At 39.0% G+C, this 11,663-nt stretch overlaps 1 protein-coding gene across 1 annotated transcript in view; it reads right to left on the reverse strand.

Annotated features, from left to right (window-relative positions):
• gas2a (growth arrest-specific 2a) overlaps window positions 1-11,663 on the reverse strand; it is a 170,569-nt gene that overhangs the window by 157,567 nt on the left and 1,339 nt on the right. The window lies entirely within an intron of this gene.

The raw sequence follows: 11,663 nt of genomic DNA on the forward strand, positions 1-11,663 counted from the left end.
TATTTTTTTAGCTTTACTAGAATAAACTTTGTTATATAAAGCTACTTTAAATGCGTATAAAAGGAGTCTGTAGATGTACAGCCATGGTCATTGTCATACAAATATTGTAATCAAGCTGCTTGAGATTAGAGGATGTCACCAGTTTGGAGAACAACAACACTGCAAGTTTCTACTTACTTTGAAGGCATCTTACAATGTGAGAAGAGTGTCAAGCAGTGTTAACATAAAGAGCAAGTCACTGGTGACAACATAGCACAAGAGTTAGAGCTGTACACAATGAAAACTTTGTTCTTGAAATAACCCAATTCCCCAGGTGGGCCTATAGCTCAGTCTGGCAATGACATGAATGTTCATATGCTCCCAAACTATGCAAAATATTTAATTTAATAGCGTTTTGGGTTACATTCCTAAATCTCCTCCATAGCCCATATTAATACTCTAAAATAAGTATCAACTATCCTTTATTATGGTTCTGTTTGCATTAGTCATTAATTTTTCCTTCAGTTATTTCTTCTTGAGGAAAGCTCCAGGCTCTTGTCCTCTTCGTGAATACAATGGAAAGTAATCATCCAAGGAACTGGATGTTCTCTCTTTCGACAGGTCTATGGTTTTCACTTTAATTTTTCTCTAAGTGTGGAAGTATACCTCTTCTTTGCTTCCCTGATCATCCCTGTAAGATGTTACTGGATGTCTAATTGTTCAGCCCAATGGGCCATTTCTTTTCTCACGAGGATCTGCAGAATTATACTTGCTGTGTATAACTGTTAAAAGGCCTAGTAAATTATCAGAAATTAGAAATCCTGTTTCTCTTTCTTTAAGACTTTGTCCTTTCTTGACCAGTTAGACCAAACTTATTCAAGATTCCCCATCAAACAGATGCTTGTAATTGCACATTGTAGTTCCTAAAAAAATTTTTTAAAGTGGTCATTTTCCTTTCACCATTTTTAATATAGTGTATAATCTGAGTTTATGCCATTCCTGTGAGTAAGAGGCTTTTGTCAAATTAAAGCTTATCTAAAGCTTATCCTTCAATGACACTAGAATTCTTGGGAAACTGAACAAGGCATTAACAAGAGCATTAACCATCATTGTCAAATCTCTTCCTTTCATTAATCCCTTCTGTTGTACATTTGGTTGTTTAACTATAATCACAATAAAAATTATAATAAACACAACACTTAAAAATCTCCTTCTTCAAATGTTGTTTCCAAACTTATTTGCTCTTTTGCAAGTGAAGAGATAAATCAAAAATGCATTCCATAGCAAAATAGGTGTCTTTCAGGGAATACATAGGATTTAATTCACTGCATATACTTATCATGAAACAAACCTTACAACTTCATTAGAAATGTAAACTTGTATTAGCTGTTTGATCAACATACTAATTGCTGTATGTTGCAGTTGCTATAAACCAGTTGCTGTAATATATTATTTAGCAGGTACAAAATGACCCAGCTTTGTCAACAACTTCTTTGTTCTCATTTACTTCAGAAGCCTTCACGATTTCCCTCACCTGAAACTATCATTTTCTGCTTTCTGTTACCTCTTTGTTTATTGTCATATTAGGGTGAAACATGAAACCGTTGAACGTGATGGAATCTAGTTCATTGGGAATGAATAGTTCATAAGAGTATTCTAAAAGGGGTATTAACCTGTAAGTCATTTAAACTGCTCAAAACATATGATCATTTTATCCAAAGTTACTTGATCAAAGATATCTTTCAAAGTGTTCTTTGGATAATTGGGAAAAGATGCAATGGGTGTGCTCATTTGTCCTACATTCCAATTTACCACAGCAACCTAAGAAACATAGCAAAATAGCTGTACCTAAAATAAAAATAAACTTCAAATAATGAACATATGCATTTATTAATGACAAGGTTTCATTATATGCATACATTTTGAAATATATTCAAACCAAATTAACTAGAAAATGAAATGGGGAATTAAAACTTGGGGGTGGGGAATGTTATTGAAGGAGATTAAGGGATCATGAAGAATTATGCTCTTTTACTTTCCATTATTTCCACCAAATTGTTTACATTTTTCATAATGATGTCAAGTTCAGAATGATTCTAGCACTTCAAAAAATGTTCCTTGAAGCAGAATAATCAGTAACAACATTTGCTTTTACATAGAGGTATCATGCTTAGACAAAGATAACCTCTGCTCAACTAAACATTACCATTTTAAATCAACAATTGGAGAGCTGGATGAGATTCCTTTCCTCTAATTCAGGATACAGGAGCAGAAAAGCTAAAATGAGTCTAAAGCTGCTATGGTTGAGATCAGGTAATTCAATGCAACAATGAGATTGCTAAAAACTTTAGTCTACATGACCTTGCATCTTACCCTAACAAGAGCCATTTTCAGGGAACCTTGCAATACTGTACTGTATAACAATCTATATAACACTAAATATGTTTAATATTCAACATTTAAGAGCCAAGAAAATGAAGAACATCAAAACAAAAAAAAACAACTTCATAATATTTCCCAAATCCTCTTTCCCCCATTTCTCAATCTCTGTCTTCCAACCAAGTACTACCAAATGCGACAGTGCTTTGTAATTAACTGCAAATTTCCAAAGCAATGAATTTGTTTATGCTTTTCTTTCAAAGGAATATACTCCTTGATTTATAAAAGAGATGCATTCCTAGAAAACAATTCATTAAACAGAATTTCAAAAGTGAAAAGACTGGAAAAAATGTATTATGAACTTTTTATTACAGTATATTTCTATAGGCTGAGAAGCGTTATGCTATCTGTGAAAGTAAAAATGAGCTTTGCAAATCAAGGATAGTTACCCCAAAGAGTCAATGTTGCTTATTGTAAAAATTCAAAAATTAAACATGCATAAATTATGAAATTACTACCCTAATTAATTAAGATAGCAAGAGTTCTTGACAGGATACAATATTTCAACCCGCTGCATATTAAAGAAGAGCCAAACTAAAGTTAATGATATATTTCAAAATTTAATCTATTCTAACTTACATCCACCCCACCTCCTCCAGAACAGAAAAAATAATGGTTTCAGATTAATAAGCATTAATATATTAACACCAAAATTGTACTTTTGGGGAAACATTTTATGTAAGGAAATATAACAAATGTATTTATCAGAAGAATGTTTAAATGAAAAACCACACAAAGCAGAAAATTATAAAATCTTAAGTAAATAAGGTGTAGCACTCTGAAAAACTCTGTAAAAGTCTGAAAATAATCACTATAAAATAATTTTGTAACATGAGTACAATTCTTTTATTGCTTTAAGGTACATAGTATATTTAAACACCGCCTAACCAGATTAACAAAGGCAAGGTTCAAGTATTTGTAAATGTTCCACCAGCAATGATCACTTTTGGGATCTCCAAAATTCCCACCATAACTAAATCAAATCTGTCCACTCCAAAATGTGTCAAAAAGCATTGAGAATGCTGGATACAAAGTCGGCTACAGGAAAAACAACATCCTGCTTGTGATACTGAAGGCTCACATTTCAAATCTAACCTCACATTTGCCTCACAAACAACCATATGTTTCTGAATGGCCTTGAAAACAGGTAGGACTCCAATGTAGACTGCTTGTTATCATGTAAATCAGTCACAACCTACACATTGAAAACAGTGCCAAATATCATCAATCAATTTTCAAGCCAATGCTTTCATCAGACTTCCAAGCAGCAATTCCTGAGCCAAATCATAAACATGAGAAAGTCTGCAAATGCTGCAAATCCAAAGCAACACACACAAAATGCTGGAAGAACTCAGCAGGTCAGGCAACATCTATGGAAATGACTAGATAGTCGATGTTCCAGACCAAGAACCCCCCCCCCCCCCCAACACCTTCCAAGTCCCCTCCTCTCCTTTCTCCTATAGCCTGCTCTCCTCTCCGATCAGATTCTTTCTTCTTCAGCCCTTGACCTGGATGACAGAATTAATGGCATTGTGGCTAAGTTTGTGGACAATACAAAAATAGGTGGAGATGTAGGTAGTGTTGAGAAAGCAGGGAGTCTGCAGGACTTAATACAGATTAGAATGGAGAATAAAATCACAAATTAAGTAAAGGGAAGTATATGGCCATACACTTTGTTAGAAGGAATAAAGGCATAAACTTTTCTAAATGGAAATTCAGAAATCAAAGGTGCAAAGAGACTTGGAAATCTTAATGCAGGATTCTCTAAAGGCTAACTTGCAGGTTGAGTCAATAGTAAGGAAGGAAATGTTAGCATTCATTTCCAAAGCAAGGATGTAATGCTGAGGCTTTATAAGTCATTGGCCAGACCACACCTTGGAAGTATTGTGAGTAGTTCTGGACCCCTTATCTAAGAAGAGATGTGCTAGCATTGGAGAGCATACAGATGTATTTTAATGAAAATCGTCCCAGAAGTGAAAGGAGTAAAGTATAATGAGTATATGTTAGCTTCAAGCCTGTATCTACTGGAGTTGAGAAGAGTGAAGAAGGATCTCATTGAAACTGACCAAATAGGGAAAGGCCTAGAATGAGTAGATGTGCAAAGAATATTTCCAATAGTGGGAATGCCTAAGACCAGAGGGCACTGCCTCATAATAGAAGGACATCCCTTTATAACAGTGATGAGAGGAATTTCTTTATCCAGAGGGTGGCGAATCTGTTAAATTCATTGCCACAGATAGCTGTAGAGGACTAAAATGTGCAAATGCTATTTTTTTTCCATGCAACTAAACTTTCTTGCTTGTACGGTGCAAAAGGTTATGAATTTGAGGTGTAGTTAGATTTGCCTTGGCAAATCATTGCACCTTATCTTAAAAAGAGTTTATCTCATATACTTAATTGCTGTTTGGAACCTAACCCTCTGATGGCTCTTTTCCGTACTTCATGAGAAGTTGACATCATTTGACTCAGACTAAGTGACGTACCTTGTCTTTCGCCTATCTTTTGGCCAGACGTGCAGTCCTTCTTAGGTGGAGAGATGCTGCCCCACCCACTCATGCTCAATGGCTCAGAGATATTATGTCCTGCTTTGACCTTGATAGGATACGTTATTCACTTCTTAATTTGGATATAAAGTTCCAAAAGGTGTGGAGACCTTTTCTTGAATATTTTCATAATTCCTGTTTACATCAAAGGTGCATCTCTCCCTTTTTAACTTTTGCATTTAAATCCCTTACTTCCAGCTTCTTACGGTTAAGATGTATGGTTTTTTTAAATGTGTAAACATATTATAGATTAGGTAGTAGGCAATATACCTTCTTTTTATAAATACAGATCTGTGGTGATAAAGTTCTGATTAACCTTTTTATAAATCGTAAGATTGGCTTGGAGTTGGGTAGTGGGAGGATGAGGTGGTAACTAACTTTATACAATTCTACTATGGGTGCTTATCTTAATTGTTATGAACTTACTTTTGATGTTTGTTTTGCACTGTATAAACCTCCTTTATTGTTTTGTTGCATTGTAGAAACTTATATAAAAAAAATAAAAAAAAGCCTACTGCTATCTATTTGGAAAAAAAAGGGTAGGCACACAATCCACTGTGCACGTGGTGCAGGAAATAAACATTTTGCAGCAGATGGGGTAAAAATTAAACAGGCTCTTTGCCCTAAATCATAACGTTTCATGACAGTTGTAGGTGTGTGTCAAATGGCTGTTGTGGTGCACCTAGTGTGGTAGTGCTTGTCATTCTCATTTTCAGCTTCTACCACTGGCTAGCAATTTCATAAAAAGGAGAAGTGAATGCATAGGACTCTCCATTTCAGTACATAGCTTCTTCAACAGCAAGTCTCATGAGGTGCCTTCCCACTGGCGACATATCGAAACTGAACTCCTTTTAGTCTCCGGCTGAACTACAGAGGACAGGGAGGAGGTCCGGCCCCTGCACACTTAACATGAAGGCCCACCAGCGCATGGACGCATCCTGGTGCTTGTGAACCAAATCCCCAGATATGGGTAAATAGCCCCACTGCCTTGTGGATAGCCTAGGGAAAGACAAAGACTATGGGAGTAAATCTAGACAGAAAGTCCCAAGTGGAGCCCCTAAGGCAGCTGGATGTTTCTGAACATCCTTCTGGCAGCTCCTGCAGCCAAGCTGATGATGCATGTATTGCTTCACTTTCCTTTGGACTACACCAGTGAGGCTTTTAATCATCTCCAAATTTAATTGTTCCACCATCCACATCTGCCAGGTCAATAAATTCTGGAATTCTACCACCCCATATCTATTTCCTGCATTATCTCTCTGTCTATCTTTCTTTCAAATAGACACTCTTCCCCCCCCCCCCACCCCAATCTCTTTAACCAAGTCTTTCATTGCACGTCCTAATATTTCTTTGTGGTTCATTTTAAAGTTGACTTGAATGCTCCATGGAAAATAATAGGAGGGCCAGCTATGCGCCCAATGTTTCCTGCCCTTCAGAATCTTTTTATCAGTTATCAATCAGCATTTGCAATAACAGGTATCTGAAATGGTCAGCATGGACAGGGTGGCTGAAGGGCCTGCTTCTGGGCTGTATGACTCAAAATGAACTGTCTGATGTAGGTTACAGCTTGACTAAAGCTATAAGTTAAAATGTAGGCAACATTAACAAAATACTGGAGGAACTCAGCAGGCCAGGCTGCATCTATGGAAATGAGTACAGTTGATGTTTCAGGCCGAAATCGTTCAGCAGGACTGGAGGAAAAAAGCTGAGGAGACAGAGTTAAAGGTGGGGGGGGGGAGGGGAGGGAGAAACAGCAGGTGATAGGTGAAACCGTGAGTGGAAGGGGTGAAGTAAAGAGCTGGTTAATTGATAGGTGAAAGAGATACAGGGCTGGAGAAGGGGGGAGTCTGATAGGAGAGAACAGAAGACCATGGAACACCAAAGGGAAGCAATGGGGAGGCGAAGAGAGAGAAGTGAGAGAGGGAAAAGAGGATGGGGAATGTTAAGAAGGGGGAGCATTACCAGAAGTTCTAGAAATAGATGTACAGTGGCATGCAAAAGTCTGGGCACCCTGGTCAAAATTTCTGTTACTGTGAATAGCTAAGTGAGTAAAAGATGACCTGATTTCCAAAAGGCATAAAGTTAAGATGACACATTACTTTAATATTTTAAGCAAGACTACTTTATTTCCACCTTTTACAGTTTCAAACTAACAAAAAAGGGAAAGGGCCTGAAGCAAAAGTTTGGGCGCCCTGCATGGTCAATACTTAGTAACACCCCCTTTGGCAAGTATCACAGCTTGTAAATGCTTTCTGTAGCCAGCTAAGTCTTTCAATTATTGTTTCGGGTTTTTTGCTCATTCTTCCTTGCAAAAGGCTTCTAATTCTGTGAGATTCTTGGGCCGTCTTGCATGCACTGCTCTTTTGAGGTCTATCCACAGATTTTCGATTATGTTTAGGTCAGGGGACTGTGAGGGCCATGGCAAAACCTTCAGCTTGCGCCTCTTGAGGTAGTCCATTGTGGATTTTGAGATGTGTTTAGGATCATTATCCTGTTGTAGAAGCCATCTTCATTTCATCTTCAGCTTTTTTACAGATGGTGTGATGTTTGCTTCCAGAATTTGCTGATATTTAATTGAATTCATTCTTCCCTCTACCAGTGAAACATTCCCTGTGCCACTGGCTGCAACACAAGCATAATCGATCCACCCCCGTACTTAACAGTTGGAGAAATGTTCTTTTCATGAAATTCTGCACCCTTTTTTCTCCAAACATACCTTTGTTCATTGCAGCCAAAAAGTTCCCTTTTAACTTCACCAGTCCACAGAACTTGGTTCCAAAATGCATCAGGCTTGTTTAGATGTTCCTTTGCAAACTTCTGATGCTGAGTTTTGTGGTGAGGATGTAGGAAAGTTTTTTTCGGATGCCTCTTCCATGAAGGTCATATTTGTGCAGGTGTCGCTGCACAGTAGAACAGTACAACACCACTCCAGAGTCTGCTAAATCTTCCTGAAGGTCCTTTGCAATCAAACGGGGGTTTTGATTTGCCTTTCTAGCAATCCTACAAGCAGTTCTCTTGGAAAGTTTTCTTGGTCTTCCAGACCTCAACTTGACCTCCACCATTCCTGTTAACTGCCATTTTTTAATTACATTACGAACTGAAGAAATGGCTACCTGAAAACGCTTTGCTATCTTATTATAGCCTTCTCCTGCTTTGTGGGCATCATTTATTTTAATTTTCAGAGTGCTCAGCAGCTGCTTACAGGAGCCCATGGCTGCTGATTGTTAGGACAAGGTTTGAGGAGTCAGGGTATTTATAAAGCTTTGAAATTTGCATCATCTGGCCTGTCCTAATGACAACTGTGAACAAGCCATAGCCCTAACAAGCTAATTAAGGACTGAGGCCCTGGTAAAAGTTATCTGAGAGCTCAAATCTCTTGGGATTTCCAAACTTTTGCATGGTGCTTTCCTTTTTTTTTGCTCTAAAATTGCACAAAACAAAAATAATACACTAATCCTGCTTAAAATATGGAAAAGAATGTTTCACTTTAACTTTATGACTTGTGGAGATCAGTTCATCTTCTATTCACTTAACTATTCACAGTAACAGATTTTTTGACCAGGGGTGCCCAAACTTTTGCATGCCACTGTATATGCCATCAGGTTGGAGACTACCCAGACAGAATATAAGGTGTTGTTCCTCCAATCTGAGTGTGGCTGTATCACGTCAGTGAAGGAGGCCATGGATACACTTATCGGAATAGCATTGGGAAGTGCAATTAAAATGGGTGGCCACTGGAAGATCCCACTTCTTCTGGCAGATGGAGCATAGGTCATCAGTGAAGCAGTCTCCCAACGTGCATCAGGTCTCACCAATATACAGGAGGCCTCACTGGGAGCACTGGACACAGTGTATATCCCTAGCAGCCTCACAGGTGAAGTGTTGCCTCAGTTGCAAGGACTGTTTGGTGCCCTGAATGGTGGTGAGGGAGGAGGTGTAGGGACAGGTGTGGCATCTCCTTTGCAGGAAGAAGTGCCAAGAGGGAGATCAGTGGGGAGGGATGAATGGACAAGGGAGTTGCGTTGGGAGTGATCCCTGTGGAAAGCAGGAAGTGGGAGGGGGAGGGAAAGATGTGGTGGTGGGATCCCATTGAAGATGGCCAGAAGTTACAGAGAGTTATGTGCTGGACATGGAGGCTGGTAGGGTGGTAGGTGAGGACAAGAGGAACCCTATCCCTAGTAGGGTGGTGGGAGGATGGGATGAGGGCAGCACTGATGGTGGAGGAAAGAAAGCCCCTTTCTTAGAAAAAGGACATCTCCATTCTGGAATGAAAAGCCTTATCTAAGTGGAGACGAAGGAATTGAGAGAAGGGGATGATGTTTTTACAAGTAACAGGGTGGGAAGAAGTATAGTCCAGGTAGATGCAAGAGTCCGTGGATGTATAATAGACATCAGTAGATAAGCTGTCTCCAGAAACAGAGAGAGAGAGATCGAAAAAGGGGAAGGAGGTGTCAGAAATGGACCAGGTAAATTTGGGGGCAGGGTGGAAATTGGAGGCAAAGATGATTAAGTTGACAAATTCCGCAGGGCTGCAGGAAGCAGCAACAATGCAGTCATCAATATAGTGTAGGAAGAGTGGGGGACAGACACCAGTGCAGGCCTAGAACAAAGACTGCTCCATGTAGCTGACATAATGGCAGGCATAGCTGGGACCCAAGACTACACCTTTTGTTTGAAGGAAATAGGAGGGGCCAAAGGAGAAATTATTAAGAGTGAGGACTAGTTCTGCTATACGGAGGAGAATGGTAGTGGAAGGAAACTAGTTGGGTCTGATGTCCAGAAAGAAATGGACAGTTTTGAGGCCTTCTGGTGGGGAATGGAGGTGTATAGGGACTGGGCATCCATAATGAAAATAAGATGATGGGGGCCAGAGAACTTGAAATCATTGAAAAGATCCAAACCATGTCATGGCTATAGGTAGGAAGGGACTGAATTAAGGGGAATAAAATAGATTTGAGGTATGCAAATATGAGTTCAGTGGGGCAGGAACAAGCTGAGACAATGGGTCTACCTAGACAAGCATGATTGGGGATCTTGGGTAGGAGGTAGAAACAGGAGGCACTGGGCACAGGAACCATGAGGTTGGTGGCAGTGGATGGGAGAACCCCAGAGTTAATAAGGTCAGTGATGGTGTGGGAGACAATGGTCTGGTGCTTCTTAGTGGGGTCCTGTTCAAGTGCTAAGTAAGAGTAAGTATCTGAGAGTTGTCACTGGGCCTCAGCAAGGCAGAGGTCAGTATGCCAGACTCCTACAGCACCCCCTTATCTGTGGGTTTGATGGTGAAGTTAGGGTTAGCTTGGAGGGAGTGTACAGCAAAGCATTCAGAAGGAGTGAGGTTGGATTTGGAGAGAGGAGTGTTGAAGTCGAGATGGTTGATGTCCTGTCCGAAGTTGGCAGTAAAAAGATCAGCAAGCAGAAAAACAGAGCAGGGTGTACAGGAATAGGGGGAAGGATGAACATGGGAGCAGGGGTCATTGGTGCAGGGTGGTGAGTCCTTGCCCAAGAAATAGGCTCGGAGGCAGAAGAAAATGTAGTTATATAATGAAGATGCAATACACTGCAGTAAATCAGAGACTAGAATTCCCGAGTTTAAAGCCTAAGGCAATTAAGTTTAACTGCCAAAACAAAATGTACTTACAAGAAAACAGAATGGAAGATTGCAGAGCTCTTAGGGGATGCTGCAAGGCCATAAATTAGAAAACAAGCAGTGAAAGATACTGTAACTCATGTTATTTTATTAAAGGTGCATATTTTCCAAAAAGTTCAATTGTTAACACAAAATTTTGATTTTACTTAAGTAAATACAGGAGTTCTACACTTTGAGAAATAATCTTATCAATAATACCTGTTCTTTAAAGGACCCAGGGGAAAAAATGGTCATAATTGTAATTGTGAACATTAAAAACCAGCTTTTGTGATATCATTCTGGAGGAACGTTGTCTCATTTTTTAAATGCATTGCATTTGTGGTTTCTAAATAACAATAATCTGAATCTGAATCTGAGATCACCCTTTATCATATTAAACAAAAATATAGCCCAGAATTCCTGCAGTGTTCACAATTCAGTGTAACTATCAGTGTTGTATATCATTATAAAGTCAAACTGTAGCAATTCCTGATACAAGGTTGAGTACCCCTTACCTGAAAATCTCCAAAGACATGATATCACTAATAGAAAATTCCACAAGGTGCTGGGAAGGTTCCCAGGCAATGTGCAGGTCTTATGCATTACAGGTATTTTTCAGAAGTGACCTCACATATGTAATGAACAGACATTAATGAAAAATAGAAAAACACTACATAAAGCGAAACATGAAGATCTTGATCGTGCATTGAAAGAGTGGATTCGTTAGCACCCGAATGAACATATAGTACTTAACGGTTTGCGGACCATGAAACAAGCAAAGGTTTACAACAAACTGGAAATTGAAGGTAATTCTATATATTCAACAGGTTGCAGAAATTTAAGTCTTAAAGCAATAAAGATTTGTGGTGAAAAGAATGAATGTTGATTACAAAGCAGTAGAAAATTTTATTGATGAGTTTCCCAAGATCGTCGTTGTTGAAAATCTAACACTCTGAACAGCTGCACCAGTACATATGTATGGTGAACAAGTGTAAAACAAAGACCACTTACTGGTTGCAGATAAATTGAGTCAGACATTATAGCAACTGCAAACTATCTTATTATATATTCCAAAA

The sequence above is a fragment of the Hemitrygon akajei genome, chromosome 6, assembly GCF_048418815.1.
Source record: "Hemitrygon akajei chromosome 6, sHemAka1.3, whole genome shotgun sequence".
NCBI lineage: Eukaryota > Metazoa > Chordata > Chondrichthyes > Myliobatiformes > Dasyatidae > Hemitrygon > Hemitrygon akajei.